The sequence below is a fragment of the Octopus bimaculoides genome, chromosome 3, assembly GCF_046866305.1.
Source record: "Octopus bimaculoides isolate indiv1 chromosome 3, ASM4686630v1, whole genome shotgun sequence".
In the NCBI taxonomy this organism is placed as follows: domain Eukaryota; kingdom Metazoa; phylum Mollusca; class Cephalopoda; order Octopoda; family Octopodidae; genus Octopus; species Octopus bimaculoides.
In genome coordinates, this window is record NC_142930.1 from 52,697,480 (window position 1) to 52,712,442 (window position 14,963).

The 14,963-nt window shown below is 36.1% G+C and overlaps 1 long non-coding RNA gene across 1 annotated transcript in view; it reads right to left on the reverse strand.

The window, feature by feature from the left end:
• Nucleotides 1-2,201: 2,201 nt before the first annotated feature.
• The window catches only part of LOC149136533 (uncharacterized), a 120,441-nt gene continuing 107,679 nt past the window's right edge, over nucleotides 2,202-14,963 (reverse strand). Inside the window, exon 2 of the long non-coding RNA XR_016241042.1 lies at nucleotides 2,202-4,109. This is a non-coding gene — a long non-coding RNA (uncharacterized LOC149136533). The remainder of the gene's footprint in view (nucleotides 4,110-14,963) is intronic.

The following is a 14,963-nucleotide window of genomic DNA, read 5'->3' on the forward strand; positions in this document are numbered from 1 at the left end:
AGCCTGCCGTATATATGCATATACCTACGTGCGTGTGTGCTTGTGTTTGTACCTGTATCCGACCATTCTTATTAATTATAACAAACTGCGTTAAAGTATTATAAGGCAACCCATATTCTCTCTAGACACCACACAACTTGTACTTTGTGTAGTTCTTTTCACAGCCACAGCTAATTTAACTACTGAAATTCTTCCGAAGATCAGTAGAATCTTTTATCTTTCTTTTGTTGACAGTCTCTTACAAAATAAAATTCTTTCGTAACACTTTTTAATACAGATACATCGATTTTCTGGAACATTCGGCTCCAAAGCGTTTCGCGATTACTGTTTTTTTCCGAAATAGGGTGGTGACCTTGGTCAACATATTCCAAAATTAAACAAATAGGCGGTGATCTAGCATGACTGCAGTCAAATTACTGAAACAAGTAAAATAATAGATATTAAATTTATTAAAATAATGAAATGAAATACTGGTACCTGTACATTAGTATAAAAAATGATACAAATTTATTAACACTGTACTGGGTCAAGCCAGGAAAATCCTGCAATCATGTAACCCTGTATTGCGTGTTTCATAATCAGGTGGTCAGCGACTAAACCGGCTCCTCCACCTGGCTTGTCAGGTGAGGAGGGTGTGATGGACACCGTGTGACCCCTCTCCCACCAAAAGACCCGTCAAAGGACGGATGAGCTCATCCACATGAATGCGTGCAGCTGGGCCAAAACCGTAGCTAAGAAAACTCCAGTGGAAGGTATACTGTACTCTCATGTTGGAGTCGACGTCCACGAGTGATGTGGTGTCGAGCAAGAGAAATGCAAAGTACTAGCCTATGCAAACTAATAGCTCCTGTTCGTAAGTTAGTGTCCGTAAAATCGGAGTCATACCTGCTGTATGTAAAGCCAAAAAAAATGTTTTATAATAATAGCCTAAACATCTCGTATAGTCCGTTTATTCACAGGCTGACAAATAGTTGCTTATCTGTTTTTCTCTTTTTTTTTCACACATTAAACTATCGTATTTTAACGTGTATAAGAAAACCGTTTTTGTCAAAAATTAGGTTAAAAAAATATGGGAGTTTCTTATACATAGATAGTATTATAATTCCTTACAAAACCTTTTTTCCAAATCTTAAGCCCCCACCCCAAATTAAGGGATTCCTTATACACGTTAAAATACGGTGTATATCTGGAGTTTGTCTAGAACATCGTTTATCAAACTTTTTTGTCGCGGCCCATTTTATTTATCTCGCGACCCATTGAAGGGTCGGGACCCACAGTTTGAAAAACGCTGGATATTCTGCACTTTTCACCCATTTGCGTTTGTTTTCCTTCCCTTCTTTTTTGTCGCGACCCATTTTATTTATCTCGCCACCCACATAAGGGTCGGGACACAGTTTGAAAAACGCTGGTCTAGAATACGGAGGCACCATTAACGATACATTTATTAGTAAATGAAAAAAATTAGAAAAACTCCTGTTTTGATTTTCCCGAGATATTGTATGAATTAATTTTCAAGGGCCCCCTCTTAAAGAGTAATTATCTCTAAACTATATCAACCAATGAATTTATTTCGCGTTGTTTTTCTTCTTTCCAATTAGTTTCAAACATGCAGTCTATGCAAAGGCTGGCTAAATATGATTTCTACAGATAATCCAGATAAGAAAATCGAATAACCATAGACTGACTTCCTGTTAAACTGAAGTATACACGATGAGCACATACAAATATAAACATAAATATGATGAAAATGTTAATTTGTGCAGAGGAATAACGAAAACATCATTTGTAATATTATCAACGCCAAAGTACGTAAAACTCTCAAATTACCTCAATGTCGATTGATTACAGCCCGATAAAATAATGTTAATAACCCATTTCGCAAAGAAGAAAACGCTGGTATAGGGTTACATTTTGTTGTTGACAAAATAACTAGTCATCTGAATGCAACTTATTTTGTCCTTGGCAAATCGACAGTAAAAGAAAATTAAAGGAAAAGCACGACGGAATATCCTTCAGCTTCTCTATTTTCATTTAACACTAACCAGTATGGAAATAATTGGTGAAAATAAAAAGGAATATATATATATATATATATATATATATATATATATATATATATATATATATATATATATATATATATATATATATATATATATATAAGCGATATGTTCTGTATGAAAACACAAGTAACTTTCTCAGCATATTTGTTTATTGATATCCAGTGGTGAAATGTGTATTAATGTTTACACCATTTTACTGTTTTTATTAAATAAATGGGTTATAATGACAACTGCAACAAAAATAAATAAGCAAAAACAGGAGAAAGAAGCAAAAATCGAAAGGGTAAAAATTGTGGTGGTGGTGGTGACTGCGATGTTGTTTACCATTGCTGTTGTAGTTGTTGAGGGAGCAATATGGCATGGAGGTTGATAGACGAAGGAATAGAGTGCCATCATCAGATTCAGTGTGCCAAATAAGTCGCGTTTCCCCAAGGATCACTCTAAGCAGTCTGACACATAAGGATTTTTGTGTTTGAGCAGATGTGGAATGTCTTTGCTCTATTCCAGCCTTGACCACCCCGTTTTTTTGGGATTTTAAGGTGGTAGAATGTGATATGACGGAGATCTGGCTGTTATTTCCAGCAGGTTGGGCTATAGATAGCTTGACTACATGGAGTCTTCGTCGTTTACCCTCCTATGTGCTTGCAGTGGTGGTTGATATGAACTTGGTCGCAGAAAATTCGTTGTTGTCCACTTGTATTCAGCTTTAGTTGCAGAGCTCACCTGCCGAGTCTTTGAGCTAAGGAGATATTATTTTGTGTGTTTGTACTTTCCACATTCGTCTGAACTGTGTTGCAATTATATTACCCTTAGGTTGATGCTGTAGTTAATCTTGAAACGTTTCTGGGGGAGTTGTAGATGGTACTGGTGTTTGTGATTGATTTTTACATAGAACTATCTGCAGGACTATATGGCTGTTTGAGCCGTTGCCTGGCTCATGCCCATATAATCTTTCGTTTAGACTATTTTGCTTTCGCTGTGTCAGTGACTTTTCGTTGTGATCCGTGAGATGCCTCGGATGAAACGAAAGCACTATCATGTGTTCTCAGTAGTTTGTGGTGGACGACCCACTTCTTTTGTTGTTTATTGCTAGGCCAGCCCTGAAAGAGCTGACCTAAGATCAAAGTGTTCAAATATTGAACATCTTTTTTTTAAATTTTTTAGGAAGGATACATCATTCAATGTGGAGGCGCAATGGCCCAGTGGTTAGGGAAGCGGACTCGCGGTCATAGGATCGCGGTTTTGATTCCCAGACCAGGCGTTGTGAGTGTTTATTGAGCGAAAACACCTAAAGCTCCACAAAGCTCCGGCAGGGGATAGTGGCGAACCCTGCTGTACTCTTTCACTCCAACTTCATCTCACTCTTACTTCCTGTTTCTGTTGTACCTGTATTTTCAAAGGGTCAGCCTTGTCATACTGTGTCCACGCTGAATATCCCCGAGAACTACGTTAAGGGTACACGTGTCTGTGGAGTGGTTAGCCACTTGCACGTTAATTTCACGAGCAGGCTGTTCCGTTGATCGGATCGACTGGAACCCTCGACGTCGTAAGCGACGGAGTGCTAACAACAACAGTATCATTCAATAAATTCATCGTATAATGCAGTGATATTTGAGGGAGATTTCGTTGTTGTTTATTGCAGATCGAGCGTTGAGGGTGGCACAAGTGATATTAGTGGGTACATTCGCTTTGCTTTTGCATTTTTATTTATTATTTCAATTCAGAAATTAATTGGCACGAAAATATGCATGTCTGGTTTAATGTTAAACCAACACCTCATTGAAACAATAAATAAAACAGAAATTGGAGGAAAATGTTAATTTGTAATTGTTATTCAAGTTCAGAATAGAAATTATTGTAAGGCGGCGAGCTGGCAGAAACGTTAGCACGCCGGTTGAAATGCTTAGCGGTATTTCGTTCTGAGTTCAATTACCTCTCGAGATCGACTTTACATTTTATCCTTTCGGGGTCGATAAATTAAATACCAGTTGCGCACTGGGTCGATCTAATCGATTAGCCCCTTCTCCAAAATTTCGAGCCTTGTACCTAGAGTAGAGAAATAAAAGAATAGAAATTATTGTTTGTATTTAGTATAATTTATTTGCTTAATTGACATTAATAATAAGTATCCTCCGTTCCCAGTTAGAAGCTTGAAATGTTATGGTATGACTTATACAGAAGCTATACAGAAAAAACCGAGTATCGTATGTGACGAATAGTTTTTAAAAATCTCAGCAATTTCTTTTATGTTGAGTAGAGTTTCTTAACTATTTTTCTGTATTTTCTCATTTTACCAGATCGCCATCTCAATTTCTTCCCCATATTTAACAAAACAAAATATTTTTGTATACATCAAATTTATTGCATAATAATAACAACCTTCTACGAACTTACCAGTGCTATCCTTAAAAACCAACATTAAAGAAAATAGATCTCACAAAAACTGTGCGAATAATAATAAGGAATTTTTCAACTTCAAAACAATTTTCCGTTGGAATATGGAGAATTCCTCCAAGTTAAAAATTATCGGTGAAAGGGCTGCAGTTCATGCAGACTTTTTTTTTTATTTAAAAAAATTCTTTTACTGATTTATTAACTGACTGATGTCAGTTACTAGATTGTGGCCATGCTGGGGTACTTCTTTGTCGGGCAGCGATGGCGGATCTATGAAATCCAAGTCAACCGTGACAGGGTGCAGAGTTTCAGGTGACATACAATGGAATTCTTTTAAAGAAAATCTCCTGCAATACCATGTCATGAAAAGGTCATTAAATTTGACAAAAATTTAAAAAAGTTTAACATGTTAACCTTTTTAGGTGCAGAGCGTGTCTGTGTGGTAAGAAACTTGCTTCCCAACCACATGGTTCCGGATTCAGTTCACTGCGTGACACCTTTGGCAAGCCTTGTGAGTGGATCTGACAGACGGAAACTGAAAGAAGCCTGTCAAATACGGCACTCCGTCGCTTACGACGTCGAGGGTTCCACTTGATCCGATCAACGGAACAGCCTGCTCGTAAAATTAACGTGCAAGTGGCTGAGCACTCCACAGACACGTTGTACCCTTAACGTAGTTCTCGGGGATATTCAGCGTGACACAGTGTGACAAGGCTGACCCTTTGAATTACAGGCACAACAGAAACAGGAAGTAAGAGTGAGAGAAAGTTGTGGTGGAAGAGTACAGCAGGGTTCACCACCACCCCCTGCCGGAGCCTCATGGAGCTTTAGGTGTTTTCGCTCAATAAACACTCACAACGCCCGGTCTGGGAATCGAAACCGCGATCCTATGACCGCGAGTCTGCTGCCCTAACCACTGGGCCATTGCGCCTCCCGCTAGGTGACGGGGACGTGTTGTCAAATACACGCACACAATATATATATACATCTATATATCTATATATATATTATATATATGTGTATGTGTGTGTGTGTGTGCGCGCGTGCGCGCGTGTGTATGTGCGCGCCGCGTGCATCTTTGTTTAATCCGCCCACTGCTTGACAACCGATGCTGGGGTGTTTACGTCCCCGTAACTTAGCGGTTGGGCAAAAGAGACCGATAGAATAAGTACCAGGCTTAAAACAAGTATTCGGGTTGATTCATTCGATTAAAAATTCTTCAGTTTGGCTGCGATCTAACAACTGCAACAATCAAAAGAATAAAAGATATTAATGTTATATACCGCATTATTAGTGGTATCTGGCGTAGCACTTCATATTCCAACCCAAGTTAAAAATTACTTTTTAACGAATTTATAATTCATCCATCATTGGCCGCTCACACAGGCTAACATGAGATAACTGCATTAGTCGTTTAAGGCGGCTAGCTGGCAGAAACGTTAGCACGCCGGACGAAACGTTTAGCGGTATTTCGTCTGTCGTTATGTTCTCAGTTCAAATTCCGTCGAATTTCCATCTTATGCTTTCGGGGTCGATAAAGTAAGTACCAGTTGCGTACTGGAGTCGATCTAATCCACTGACCCCCTCCCCCAAAATTTCGCTCCTTGTTCCTAGAGTAGAAAATTATATTTTCTATTCTTTCGTTCGTATTTTCTGAACCTAATTATCAGGTCATCCCATAAGTTCTGTCCGAATTTTGAATAAAGAAAACAAGTGATCAAATGTTATATTTAATTGAAATTTAATGATCAATGTACTTTCCCAGATTATCTCTGACTTCCTTCCATCAATTTACAAGCTTCTTAATCCCATCAATGTAAAACTCTTTTGGTTTCAAAGCGAAGAACTCTGAAATGTCAGTTTCGACCCCCTCCTGGCTTGCGAAAGTTATGTCCCCCAAATGATTCTGTAAACTACGAAAGAAATAGTAGTCTGAAAGAGCAAGATCGGGAGAATAATGTGGATGAGGAATTTGATCCCGACCAAGCTCTTCGATCTTCTGTGATGTGATCTTTGCAGTGTGGTGTCGCGCATTGTCCTGATGAAACATCACTCGTTTTCGATTCACTAAAGCGGGTAAAATCGGACAGAACTTATGAGATGACGTGATATAATAGCTTTAATTGCTAAAAAAAAAAAAATTAAAACGCTCGCGCGCACGTACAGTTACGCGCACTAATACACACACACACACACACACACACACACACACATGCACACATACACACACACACACACACACACACACACACGCACGCACACGCACGCACACGCACGCACACGCACGCACACACACATGCACACACACACACTGATATATACATACACGTGCAAAGAGGTGAAATGAACTTTTAATAAATGACTGAATGAACGAATGGGGTTGTTGATACGAGTGTCAAAAGTTCTTTGAATATTGTGTGAGAAACTAGTTGTGATTAAAACGTGGAATGTAAAGAATGGAAACACTTCAAATTTGAGAACTTAAATTTTTGTAAGGACCTTTCCCTTAAGCAATAGCAATTGTTTATGCTTCTGATATTACTGTTGGTCATGAAAGATTACTGTATAATTAATGACTTTTAATTGACTTTTATACAGTAAACATCGTTTACTGTATAAAAGTCATCAATTAAAAATGTTGCCCATCAACAAAATAAACGCAATTTTCATTTGATGACTTTCATATTAAGGACACTTTTAATAAAGTGTGTTAATAAGTTATTATTATAAAGCGTGTAAGGCGGAGAACAGGCAGAATCGTTTGCACGCCGGGCGAAATGCTTAGCGGTATTTCGTCTGCCGCTACATTCTGAGTTCAAACTTTTCCGAGGTCGACTTTGCCTTTCATCCCTTCGGAGTTGATGAAATGAGTGCCAGTTGAGCACTGGGATCGATGTAATTGACTAACCTCCTTACCCCCAAATTTTCAAGGCCTTGTGTCTAGAGTAGAAATAATTATTATAACGCGCGTGAATGAATTAGCAAAAGCAGAGTTATAAAATTCAGTACTAATATAGACAATCAAATTCATGAACACTTAAGTAAATACTTTTGACTTTTCTAATAGTTTTGATGAGGAGACTGATTACACCATCAACTTTATAACGTTAATATGTTAAACTTTTTAAAATTCTTTGTCAAATTTAGTGACCTTTTTATAATATGATATTGCAAGGCGTTTCTTTTAAAAACTTCATTGAGTGCCACCCGATTCTCTGCAGACTGTCACGGTTAACATGCATATCATAGGTCTGCCATAATATTTTCGTGGAAATTTTGTTCATTGAGAGCTGATAAATTTAGAGAATTTGCCTCTATTTCGTAGAATACAAATATATTTGTTAAAAATAGTTTCGATTACGACTGATAGGGCCCTTAACCTTTGATCTACCAGAGAATTTGTATGTCACTAATCACCAACTGGGTCCAATGGACCCAATATTTTTCTTTCTATTAAATTTTATTCAAACCATTACTATTTCTTAACTACATTATATATGCTATCAGGCGAATGAAGAATGACTGTTTCTCACAAATTTTAATTAAAAAAAAATACAGCTTACAGAATATATTATAAATTTAAAAAATTACAAGAATACAGAATTACATCTCTTCATGGCAGTGAACGCAGAATTGGAATGTTCTTGGCAAACTTGGATATTACAATTCTTACATGTAGTACGAGTTTTCCAGTCTTTTTTGGGGCAACACAAAGAACATCTTCCTTTCTTCTTTGGCTGAAGAATCTCAAATGACGTTGAAGATCGTCTTCTTCTCTGGCTTGGTTGAGAAATGTTAGTGGAACTAGAAGGTTGTTTGTCATGTTTTTGTTTAGCATTAACTCCAAGCAAGTTCCTTTCCTGACTGAATTAGGCACTGTCTTCTTTTATCTTTGAAACTTTGCAAGTGAAACTGTTTAGCAACAATGAAAGCATTCATTGCACTTATATCAATCATGTAAAATATAACCATAGGCCATCAGTGTTTTGCAAGTGTATGTCCTTACCATCTTATCTAGGGTATCTACTCCTCCTTTTGTTTTGTTGTAACATGTAATGACTTCAGGTTTCTTTTCAGCACATTTTGAATCAATTGAAGGCTGAGAGTGCATTGTACTCATAAGTGTGACTACATAATTTTTCTTGGGACAATAAGATAGGATAATAAAATCCTTTTGAAATCCAAATATTGTGCTGTTGATTTCTCGTTCTTTTCCATTTGTAAAAACACTTGGAAGATCAACTCTGTTCTTTCTAATTGTTCCCACTAAAGTAGTTTCCTTGCTAAGCAGCTTTCGTGCCAATCCTAAAAAAATTATCACAAGTTATATTGCGACTAGTATTTTCAAGTTCTTTTACTAGGTTTTCTTGATTTGTCTCTCTCCCTTTTACTGAGCCTTTTCCAGTGTAGATTTGCATTTTCCAAGCATAAGATGTTTCACTGTCACATATTGCCAAAATTTTAATTCCATATTTCCCTGGTTTTGAAGGAATATATACCTGGAATAGGCAGCGCCCTTTGAATGAAACTAATTGTTCATCAACTGTCTTGCATGAACTTGGAACATATCCATCTTGCAAATTCTGATTCCATATTAAAATATTTCTCTTATGGGCTCTAATTAATCATCACTTCTCTTTTTTCTTCTTGCACTAGCATAATCAAAACGCAATACTTGTAAAATCTGTTGAAATCTTCCCCGGCTCATAATTTTGTTGAATATTAGGTGGCCATCTTCTCGACTCCATAACTGTGTGACGTTTTCCTGTTTAGGTTTATAAACAACTGTAAGAATAATCAATCCAATAAATTTCTTTAGTTCAGAGTGATCAATTTCCTTCCATTTATTTTTGTAAACAACTTGACCTCCAACATTTTACAAATTACTTCAAGAAGATTCTGGCGCATAAAGACAGTAAAACATGTTTCAATGCAATCGCAAGATCTTTTAGCAAAATGGGATGGTCCACATTCTTGGCGCACAATATTACAAGATGAAGTTCTTACTGCTGCTTGAGTAAGAGGATTAGAACGCCAAACTTCTTGTTTATCTCTAGAAACATTGGGTGGCTTGCAGATAATTGTTTTTGAGTATCTTCATCATCTGATGACACAGAACATATACTGTCCAGCACATAATTATTTTCACTATCATCTTCAGAGCAATAGAAGGAATCACTACTATCTTCTTCCCATTCTTCATCTAATTCCAATAACCTTTTCGATATTTGGTCTCCACTCAAGTTTTCACGTCTTGGCATACTAGAAAGCACAACTGAACTATATGAAACTTGATAGCAGACTAAAAGCAGATATTGCTCTCTCACATATTTATAATCTCCTGATAGATGATGCAATATATTGTAAGAATTGCGTCTTCACATAGAAATATTGCATCACCCTATAACCTAGCAGAATGAAGGTGATGCAATACCACACAAATTTACAGGAATATTTTCATAAATTTTCCTATTTTATCTAAAATTCAGCAAATAAATTGAATACAATTTTATCTATTTTATATCTGATAAATATCTAGAAAAATATTATTTGATACTGCTTTTATTCTGTTTAGAATGTCAAGAGTACTGTCTGAATTTAATTCGAGGGTCCAATGGACCCATACGGTTATTAATGTATAAAGTGAAATTTTCTAGCTTTTATAAACACACGGAAAATTTCCCGTTTGACAAATAAAAGAGAGTGAAGAAAAAATAGGAGTCATGAGAAATCAGCAGAAGCATATAATATAAACAGTAGGAAAAAGCAATTGAAAAAACTGAAATGGGTCCATTGGACCCATTGGTAGACAGAAGGCTAATATGGTAAGCCGACATACTAGTTTTGTAAAACAATTTACAGAAACCATTGGTCACCCTCTAAATAAAGTTGAATCTATTTGCAACGGTCTGTATGAGGATTGAAACGTGGTGAAGTCAAGTATTTGAACAGCTTGTCGAATGCTTAAATGAAATCAAACTACTTTTGGATGCAGTTTTTGGCTTGATCAAGAATTTTGAGAGTAAACTCGGAATATTTCTATAGAATTGTTAGAAGACATAAATATATCGACATGTCAAAAAGTACGTTGTCACTATTCTAGGACACATATAGTCGATTGCATTGACTTTTGTGTTGTTGTTGCTATTATTATTATTATTATTTTTTTTTTTATGTTTGACTTTTGCTTTGCATTTGTGCAAGTTGGATCCAAGTCTCACCCAGAGACCTCAAGAGACAACAAGTTAGAAGTTCATGTAGGTGTTATGCCTAGGGTACCATATATTTGGATTTGTACATAGTGTTGTTCTAGAGAATGTTTAAGAAACCATAAGAAAATTATGTGTTTGTTTTAAAATTTGAGATCACATAGACAGTATTTTACGTAGGATATGGGCAGTTCCCATGAACACTATCTTTTGAACTTCAGCCATTTGGGGGTTTCCTGTTATCTGAGCTAGGTAGTAATCAGCCCGTTTCGCTGTCATTCCCAGGGCACCTATGACAATAGGTATTATTATTATTATTATTATTATTATTATTATTATTATTATTATTATTATTGTTGTTGTTGTTGTTGTTGTTGTTGTTGTTGTTGTTGTTGTTGTTGTTGATGTTGCTGATGTTGTTGTTGTTGTTATTGTTTAGCTCCATGTAAATTCTGATCGTACAGACAATGATCTTGTCTTTTTCGATATCCAAAATTACATTATTCATTGTATCTTTTTTTAATTTTTATAGAGATTACAGGGTGCAAAATGTGTAAATTTCTCAAGTAGAAGAAAGTTTTTTGAAAAAACCAGCCCTAAAAATCTTGAAGTTTCTTTCTAGTTTTGTGCAGTTCAGAGGGTTAAAGAAAACAATGTCATTTATAAAATATCGCGATGAAGCAGATTTCACAGATTTGAAATTAGATGCGTTTGAGTGATTGCATTTGAGAGATCTAACAGCTCAGCTGATCGACTTCCAGTCTTATTTAAAAGTAAAACTATATTACAATTAGTGCTGATTTAGAAGAAACTGAACATGAACATATACAAATTGTGAATAAATATTCACACTGTGAAGTTTCTGATAGTTTGACATTACTTTCTTAAAGTTTGGTGCTCTTAAAATTCTTGCAAAGGCGCTTCTAACCATTTTCTCACCAACCTCTTTACATGACACATTGTTCTCAACACTAAAAAATGTACAAGAGAAACAGATGCTGCCTATGTATGTACAAACTATACCTCTCGCATAAAGCATTGAGCTGTTTTAACTAGATATATCATTAAGTTTAAGGAAAGTTGTAAAATTTTGCTTTGTTATCCTAGTTTCATAAGTTTATTATAAGATCTTAAGTTGCATGTTATTAAACTCTTAGTTTTGTAAATAAATTCGAAAAACTGGCGGCTTATCTACAGGCATTTGTCAAAAAGTAAAATACACATGTTCATGCAAGTGACACTCTAATAATGGGATTATTAAAATATATAAAATATCCTTTTCTACTCTAGGCACAAGGCCCAAAATTTTGGGGAGAGGGAGCTAGTCGATTAGATTCACCCCAGTACGCAACTGGTACTTAATTTATCGACCCCGAAGGGATGAAAGGCAAAGTCGACCTCGGCGGAATTTGAACTCAGAACGTAAAGACAGACGAAATGCCGCTAAGCATTTCGCCCGGCGTGCTAACGTTTCTGCCAGCTCTCCGCCTTTAAAATATATAAAATATCGACATGTCGAAAAGTACGTCATCACTGTTCTAGGGCACATATGGTTGATTCCATTGATTCTAGTACTTACGTTTTGTTGCAGTTGTTGTTTAGCTCCAAGTAAATTCTGATCGAACAGACAATGATCTTGTTTTTATCGATATCCAAGATTTATTGTATCTTTGTATTTTAGAGACGGCAGTATGCAGAATGAGTATAGTTTGGCTGTTGTTTCTAGCAAGTGTAACGGCTGCATAAAAGCTTTCTCATTAATTCATCCCCTCAATTAGTTTTGTATTGATATAGAAAGGATGAAAAACCAATGCCAATCAATATAGGATTTAAATTCGGAACGTAAGGGGACACAACCACTTACCACAATACATCTTATCCGACGCTCTACCAATTCTAACGTCCACTCATCAAATATCAATATAGTGTTTGTAAAAGCGAAACAGTAGATTTCAAAGAGACTAATAAATACAGGAAGTTCTTAAGACGGAACAAACTATTTGCTGTAAGGAATAAGGAATAATAACCTTAAACATCTCATATTTGTGACAAATATTATATTTCACTTAAATTTCTTGTAATTTCAGAAAAGCAGCAAGCGTTCTCGAAATAAAGGCGAGCTTTCTATAACCCATATTCAAAATGCGGCCGAAACCATTTCTCGATATTTAACGTGCTAGCAGAATTGACATTTTATCTCTCTAAAAGCAAAAGTTTCAGACAAAATTAAAGTGACTTTTTAAAGTGTGGAAAGAAATTGTGTTTGGAGTTAATACTTATTTGTCAAATGACTTATATAAAGCTTCTGTTATCAAAGCCCTCATACTGGTAAAAATCAGTATGACTCCGATATAAAAAGTTCGCAAAGCTATCAAAGAGGTTCCTTCGCTGAGAATTGTGGCTTGCTTCCACAATCTAGGAAGCTTGGTTGGGTTGCTGGTTTGAAAGTCTGAATTTTGTTAGTATTTCTATTATTATTATTATTATTATTATTATTATTATTATTTTAAGTGAGAGTGAATTTAGAGGCATTCAGAACGTAGAATGAGAGTGTGTAGATGTATTTAAAAGATGGTTGTAAGTGAGCTCAAATGTTTGGGTAAATGAGGTAAAAGTTGTATAATATGAGACACCTAAGGCCCTTTAGGAGGTAAGATGTGACATTGTAGGAATTTACGAGATGCAGTAAGGTAAGGTTAGTAGACTGAAAGAATAAAGCAGTTTGTCATTTCGGAACAGGAATACTGTGAATGTAAGACAGTTATTCAAAAGGACTTAAATAGGAAGGGATCATTAGGATACAAATTAAGGGAAGACACTGTGGATAGCTACAGATGAGAGAAACAGCGTGAGTTACTTAAAACGATATGTGAGATAATGTAGTAACTTTTAAAGAGAGAGTGAAGTAATTTTGAAAAGGATGCGTGGGTTGCACGAGGTGGGAAAATCATAATTACTGGCTTATGAATCTTACACCAGGAAACAAATACTTGAATGAAACTGAAATCTTATTGGTCAACAGGCACATTCATTGAAATTATTCTAATGCAAGTATTATTTCGGTCATAACGTAACCTATTCTTTTCTTTCGTGTAGCAATCAATTACAAAGCACAGAAGAGTGTCTAGAATTTTGAATGTTATGAAACAAATGATATAATAAAGACAGCAGAGATCACGCGTGGGCTCGAAACACTAACAAGTTTTGTTTACTCATTGTATTGTAATACAGATCCTGTTTGAAAAGGAACCATGTTTTTTGCCTCGAGAATTAAAACTCACGAATGACTTATATTGAAGGGTTCTTGCTTGTGACCAGCTGCTTAATCTTCAGTATGTGTAGAACAGTAGTAATTATCTGTAACGTTTGCCATCTTTGTTAGGGCATGTTTGGTGGTTTGGAGAAGACGTTTTGAAGGGGTGGGGAGAGAGAGAAAGAGAGAGAGAAAGAGAAAGAGAGAGAGAGAGAAAGAGAGAGAGAGAGAGAGCGAGAGAGAGAGAGAGAGAGGCGGATGAGAAAAAGGAATAGAAAAGAGAAAGAAATTGGAAAGGTAAAATGAGAAAACAGAGGAGACAATTTTTATAAGTTAAAGAAATTTTGAATATTGCTCAATTTTTTTTTTCTCCTTGAATAATAAATACTGGTGAGTAAAACTAGCTTCATTTATCTCGGTGGTTTTGTTGGGTTATAACCTATTTTCCTTTATCTAGTTTAACCTATTATTAAAGGATAGTTTTTCTTTATGTTCTGAGTTCAAATGCCACTGAAGTCGACTTTTCCTTTCATATTTTTTTAGGTCAATAACCTAAGTATCAGTCAAGCACTAGGGTCGATGCAATTGACTCGCCCCCATCCCCACCAGATTTTCGATCGGGCCTTGTGCCAATAGTAGAAAAGATTATTAAAGGATTGGTTGAACGACGGGCATAATGCTATGGGAGTTCAAATCACCCTATGGTCGACTTAGCATTTTATCTTTCTGCAGTAGATAAAGTAATTACGAGTCATATACTGAATTGCTTTATACTGTGTAGTAGTATATCTATCTTAGATATCATCAGGTAATTATCTATAATAATAATTCACTTTCTGTGATCTAAAGGGAGTTACAAATTAAATGGCTGACGAATTACCTGTAAAAACCAATGGGGCACTCGCATTAAAAGATTTTTATTTGATTTTTGATATGCGTGTGTGTGTGTGTGTATGAGTGTGTGTGTGTGTGTGTGTGTGTGTGTGTGTGTGAGCGAGACAGAGGCATCAACTTCGAACGAATGAACGAATAAACTCTGTTACA